Consider the following 7,251-nt stretch of genomic DNA (forward strand, 5'->3'; position numbering starts at 1 on the left):
AGGTGGTATTTCATTTTGGTTTTGATTTGCAGTTCCCCGATGATGAATGATGTTGAGTGTCTTTTCATATACCTGTTGGCCATCTGTATGTCTTCTCTGCAGAAAGGTCTATTCAAGCCCTTTGCTCATTTTTAAAGTTGGGTTATTTGTTTCTTTTGCTACTGAGTTGTTAGAATATGTTACATATTTTGGATATTAACCCCTTATCAGATATGTGATTTCCAAATATTTTATTATGTTGATTGTTTCCTTGTATGCAGAAGCTTTTTAGTTTGATATAAGCCCACTTGTCTGTTTTTACTTTTTTTGCCTGTGCTTTTGGTACCGTCTGCAAGAAATCACTGCCTGAATCAGAAGCTTTTCCCCCATGTTTTCTTCTAGGATATTCATGCTGTTAGTTGATAAATGTTAACTGAGTGATTTGATATCAGTTCTGTCCTTGAAAGGTCACTTACGGTAGGTGTGCAATTGGGTGTTGCTAATTGACCCACACTTCTCAAGGTCATATAGGATTTAATGAGCTGCTGTCTGTAATACTGTTCTCTAAACTGTGAGAGGTTACCACAACACCATACTGAAACTAAACTGTTGGCTTTGTTGACAATCAAGATAGCTTGGCTCAAGGATTGTGGTAATTGCTATTACTTGTTAACATTACATTCATGACCATTTTTTGATAACAAATCAGTTACCAAGCTCAAGAGGCACCCTACCACTCCCCAGTCATGTCCTATCACTCCACTCCTTTGTTTCTATTCTCCAAACTTTTCACTATGTGATGTTTCTTATGTACTCTTCTGCTGCGTCTGTTTCCCTGTATTATAATGTGGCCACTGCATGAGCGGAGGCCCTGTGGACCATATTCAATGATACATCCTCAGTTCCTGAAAGAGTCATGGTCACAGAGTAGGCACCTCATTTGTGATTATGGAATCCATTATCAGGTGCAGGAATAAATGGACTTGAGTTTTCAGGGCTCCGAGAAAATCTGAAGAAAGAAACTCTCATTTCTGTTTTCCAGAGAAGACTCAAAGAAGTTGAGCAACTTGCTGAGTTATAAAACTACCCTAACTCCAAATTCTATCTCTTCCCTTTCTACATGTCACAAGTAGGTCTCCTCTCTGGTGGTATATTAATCTCCTAGGGCTGCCATAACATGAACCACAGACTAAGCCTCTTTAAAAGCAAAAAAAATTATTTTCTCAACATTCTGGAGGCCACAAGTCCAAGATCAGTGTGTCAACAGGTTGACTTTTTCTGTAGACCTCTCTCTGGTTTGTACATGGTCATCTTCTCCCTGTGTCTTCACAAGGTCTTCTCTCTGTAACTCTCTGTGTCCAAATTTCTTCGTGTTATAAGGACACCAGTCATAATGGATTAGAGCCCATCCTAATGACTTCACTTTACCTTTCTTACCTCTTTAAAGACCATGTCTCCAAATGCATTCATATTCTGACACACTAGGAGTTAAAGCTTTAATATATGAAATTGGGAGGTGGGGCACATTTCAGTCCATAGCAGGTGGTGATTTGAAATACTTCAGTCTAGTCCTGGTCTGTCACTAAAACGCCTTACATGCTAATGCCTAATCAATTTGAAAGATTTTCTGAAAGAACTATCACCCACGGTTCTTGTACCTATCATCTGAAGTATCCGAGGAAGATCACCTTTTGAAAATGAAGCCAGCTCTTTCCTTCTTTTGGAAATGCTTACTGATCACCTACTTTATGCCAAGCATTGTCCTGATTAAGGGTACAAGAGAATGAATAGGGCAGGCAGAGTACTACTTTCAGGGAGTATCCAGTCTAGTAGGGAAAGCAGGCAAGTCCACAGAGAAGGATGATGCAGGGTCATCTCTGCCATAACAAAAAGAAACTTGATCCTCTATTGGAGCATAGAAGGGCAGCTAACATGGACTTATGGTGAGATAAGCATTTCAAAAGGGAGTGATTCCTAAAGAGATTTGAAACGTAAGTAGCAGGTAAGCAGGCAAGGAATAGGGGTAAGTACAGTGGACTGAATAGTGAACCCCCCCAAAGGACATGTTCATTGGAACCTCAAAATTTGGCCTTACTTAGAACAAGAGTCTTTACAGATATAAGCATCTCAAGATGAGATTATCCTGGATTAGGGTGAGCCTTAAAACCAATGACCAGTGTCCTTGTAAGAGACAGAAAAGGAGACTATAGAGACAACAGAAGGAAAGGTCAGGTGAAGTCAGTGCAGGGAGAGTGGAGTGATATGTCTAAAAGTTAAGAAACACCAAGAATTGCTGTCACTCACCAGAAGCTATAAGAGAGTCAGGAAAGGGTTCTCCCTAAGAGTCTCCAGAATGAACCAACCTTACCAGTAGCTTGAGTATAGACTCTTGCCTTCCTAAACAACGAGAAAAATAAATTTCCATTGTTTTCAGTAACACAATTTTATGATAACTTGTTACAGCAGCCCTGAGAAATGAATACAGTAAGTATTCTAGATGGGGAATAGCACTGAACAGTCTTAGAGGCAAGAATCTTGGTAGAGAACTATAAGTAGTCTAGAGTGACAGAGCACACTGTGGCTCAGTGGTGACAAGTGGGCCCTCACAAAATAAGTAGGGCCCAGATCTTGATGGGAGAGTCACTTGGAATCTGTCACTTGCACGTTTGAGGGACTCAATTTCCTTTTCAATAAAATGAGATGCGTGGACTCTATAGTCTTTAAGGACGCTTTAAATTCAAATAATAGCACAAAATAAAATAAAATAAAATTGGATTTTTTTTTTGCCCCAAGAAAGAGCATACCTAAAAGGCCAAAATAAGTTAAAATCTAAATTCTTACTAAGAAAATAAAACAATACCTGAGGCCTCTTGCTTTTCTCTCTCTTTCCTTCCATCCACTCTTTCAACTCTGCCCAGAACTTCATTAAACTAAGCACCAGAATGTAACAAGACGAAAGGCAGAAGGCTGCATGTGAGCAAGCTCTGGTGAAATCTGAGTTTCAGTTTTACAATGGCCCTTGGGAGCTATCTCAGTTCCCTCTCACTGATAGTCCTCTGCTGGATTGCCAAGCCATGGGGAGGAATAGAGTGCCATCACTGGCTTGAAGGAGCTCAGAGTCTAGTGGGGAAGACAAGCAGGGAAGAAAAGATTGCAACCAAAAGGCATACACATGGCACCGGGAAGCAATATAGAAGACGCAGGAGAAATCCAAGAAAGCTTCCCAGTAGAGGGGATCCCTGAAGCTAGAAGCTGCATGGTGGCTTATAGTAGCATTCAAACAGGTGCCTTTTACACGAAGACACAGTCACAAGTAGGAAGTCAGGAGACAGAGGAAGGGGATGGACTTCTTAGGATTTCATTGGCCATTGGAGACTTTCTGACAACGTCCACTATCTGACCCGGTTCTTGGATTTCTATGAGGCATCTTCTGAATATATTGTCCTTGTTAGTTCCTCCCATTCTCCTGTTTTTGTTCACATAGAACTCACTGTACAACCACATAGTCTCCTTACCCAATCCCCAATTCGTCCTCCTACACCGTTAATGAGGACGCTCTTTGTTCCCAGGGACAGAAAACCAACTTGAATTAACTTATGCAGAAGGAGAGAGGTGCTTGTTTGTTTTTGAGTGATGTAACTGAGAAGGACAGTAGTTGAACTGGAAAAACTAGAAGAATGGTTTCTCCATGAAGCCACTAGCAGCTTTCAGGATCAAATCTTCTCAAGACAAGAAAGGGAGGTTTTTTTCCCTCCTGGTTTCAGGTGGGGGAGAAAAATACAGCCAAGAATGCTGATTGGCTCGGCATAAGCCATGTCATCATGTTGAGTGGTGTTTCCTCTAGAGCGTGTACTATTGTGGGGTGGGAAGGTGGTGCTGGGAGAAAGGAGGAATGTTGGGTGGCCACACAAAGGAGGCCAATATAGACACAGACTCTGGGATGATTGTAGTGAGCTGGGAAAACATCCTTATTTGTGTCGCCACACTGTGCTGACTCCCGCCCACATCCAGCTTCTCTCTCCTCCCTTCTGACAATGTAGAGCTGCAAACCCTGGATACAATCTTGAACACAGACCTTGAGAGCAGTCTTGACCCTACTTACTAATCTGGAATGCTAGGAGAACAATAACTTTGGGGTACACACATCAATGTCAGAAGTCCATGCATGTTTTAGTACGTTGGGTCTTCACACAGCCTATTGCCAAGTCCCAGAAACCTTACTCAAACAGAGCCCCAACAAGCATGGAAAGCTGACTTTGTGGCCCATGGTTAGTTAAGAGAAGACAACAGAACTGTGGATGAAGAATTGGGGGTGGGAGTGGGCATTGTTTGGTGGCAGGCAGGGACAAGGGAAGAGAGGAGGAAACCACTGCAAAAGTAGAACCACCAGATCCCCTTACTCAAAAAGTAAAGGACTCTGCACCCCTCAATAAGGTCCTGAAGGCATTCCTGGCCAGGAGACCTCTACTGTACCTTCAAGATGGAACATTCAGTCATGCTGACCAGATTCGCAATTATAGAAGGAACACCTGGGAAATTTTTTTCTGACCAGAGAGCAGGATCATTCCTGGCTCTGATGGTACCCCCACCTGTACAGCAAATAATGAAAGTCAGGGAGGCCTTCTCTGGAGGGCAACACAAAGTCACACTGGCTCACATTGGAGTTCAGACCAGGTTTTTGGAGTCTGGTGGGCATGCGTAGATATTTTTAAGCTACAAGACTCACTGTCACCAAAAGAGCCAAACACCTGAACTTTTCTTCCAGTTTTCAGAAGGCACACGTCAGTGTATGGGTCTAAGTGAGGAGTATGTTCCCTTGGCCCTCAGCCCAGGCCCCTCTATGGCTGTGCCAGAGGTGGGATTGAGTGGGAGGACACAGCTCATTGTGGCAAACCTCAGCTGCCCGGCATGTCTGGCTCTGGCAACCACCAAAGGTTAAAATAATTTTAATAAAGTCCTAATGAACAGCTCAAAGCCTCAGAGTTATTCCTAGGTCAATGGAGTTTAAGGCAAAATTCTGGGATCTGTCCATTTTGGTACAGCCATTTACTGTCATGGTTCATGGCAACCACTCACCCATGAAACATTTCCAGAGCACTAAAATTAATAGTATCATAGTGTTCACCATATGCCAAGAACTTTGCTAAGCACTTTGGAGACTTATTTAGTCCTCAAAGCAATGCTGTTGAGGGTACTCTTGTTATTATCCCTGTTTTATAGATGAGCAAACTGAGACTTAGCAGAGTTAAATAACTTTCCCCCAATGACTTACAGGGTAAACGACAGTGAGTGGACTCAAGTCCAAGTCGATCCAATTCCAAGATTCCAAGCCTGTGTGTTTTAATTGCTATGTAATATGTAGTTCTTACATCTGAGTCTGGCCCAGCGTTAATTATGAGGACTCAGAGATAAATCATATTTCCATCCTCAAATTGCTCACAGACTAATAGGATAGATTAATAAGTAAATCATAATGGTATAGTAGCATATGAATAATGTCCTTAGGCCAGGCTGGAGAGACTGTGAAAATATTAGGGCAGGGCAATTAACCCAGTCTAGGGAATCAGAGAAGTTTTCTGGGGGTGGGGGGTAGTGATTCTGAGTGGGGTTTTGAAGGGTGAAGGAGAGAAGTTCACAGAAAATATAAATGGAGTGATCAAGGAATAAGGAATCAAAAATTCGGGAACTTCTAAGTAGTTCAGTAAAACATGAATTTACATTAAGCAATGGGAAGCCATTGGAGGAGCTTACTTGGGGAGAGCTCAAAGCTGCACATTTGGAAGCTTACGCTGGGAACACCTTGGGCCATGGGGTGACAGTGGTGAGCAACGGGCTGGTACTTCCGTTAGGAGCTGGGCAGCAGCATGGACACCATCTCTATGGGCATCCCTGGGCATACAGCCTGTATGAGAATTGATGCATGTGGCCAGTGTTTGGGTCACAACCCACCTGTTTTCCTTCTGCTCATTTGCACCTTAGAGAGTCCGACTAGTCTCCTATAGGTCCCTGCAAAGTTATTCAGGCATGGAAACTGAAAAAAGTTTCCTCTAGTTTGGTTTCTTTGTGGTTGCAGCTGATTAAAACCATATTTGACAGAGTGTAAGGAGGAAAATACCCCTTTATTTGAAGGCAGCGTGTCAAAAAGGAGGTGAAAGATTAGGTGCCTTGGTCTGTTCTGCGATATCCTGTGCTGATCCAGAAACTGGCCTGCTGGAATTCTTCCTAGTGCTAGGGATATAAGGAAATATCCTTGGGAGTCGTGGGAAGTCTCTCCCAAAAGTCCTTTCCCACCCCTAATGGGAGAGTTAAGCTCCCTCCATCTGCCTATGAGCCAAGCCCATGTCTGTCTTCTCTACACTCCTATGACTATGGCAGTTTCACATCCTGCTTTGTCTCTAATAGGGAAGAAATAAAGCAAATCACTGTGATTGATTTACAAGAAAAATAAAGGTTAAAGGAACTTAGTGCCTAGATGGACAAAGTCTTAAGGAGAACAGCATGAAAGTGTGCCCCTCTTGGGAGATTTTGGGCAAGGAAGTACAGATGATTGGAGACAGAATTCAAAGAAAAAAGCGAGAAACAAACAGGTCTTCTCTGTCTGCAGAGGAAGGACTCTATGTACATTGATTCTCTTAGCCCTTGTAGTATTCTTATGAGTTGAATATTAACACCTTTTATGGGGGCAAATAGACAATCAGAGGCATTAACTTATTAGTGCCCCAAATAATGCAGCTATTAAATGGTACAGGTGAGTTTAGCACTCAGGTCCATTAGACTCCCAACATCTTATTCTTGAACATACTACAGAAGCAGGGAATCTGTATTTTTGAGGTTGGCTAATCAGCTGTAGATAATTTGATGAGTTGGATGTCCATCCTTTAATACTATTTTACTTGTGAAACCAGGACTTTAGTCCTTACTAGATAGTTCAACCAAATAAAATTGAAATGTCATTGAGGAATCACATCAAGAGGGGAAAAAATCATTCTTCCCAAAGACTCTTTATTCCCAAACAAGGAAAAGCATCCTAGAAATCATTAATTTCATCTTCTGGAAGAGGAGGTATGATTTGGGGTGAGGGTGGGGGAGTGTCATACTGGCCTGAGTTTAAATTATATCACTTCCCATTTTCAAGCTGCACGATCCTGATTGTGTTATATCTATTTTTTTCTCTCTCAGCTCAATGATTTCATCTATGAATGCAGGTAGTGTTTCCTGACACTAGAATTAAATGAGATAATTTTGTTAAAAAAAAAAAAGCCTGGTACAGGG

Source organism: Puma concolor, chromosome D4 (assembly GCF_028749965.1).
Source record: "Puma concolor isolate L17-30 chromosome D4, mPumCon1.1.hap2, whole genome shotgun sequence".
In the NCBI taxonomy this organism is placed as follows: domain Eukaryota; kingdom Metazoa; phylum Chordata; class Mammalia; order Carnivora; family Felidae; genus Puma; species Puma concolor.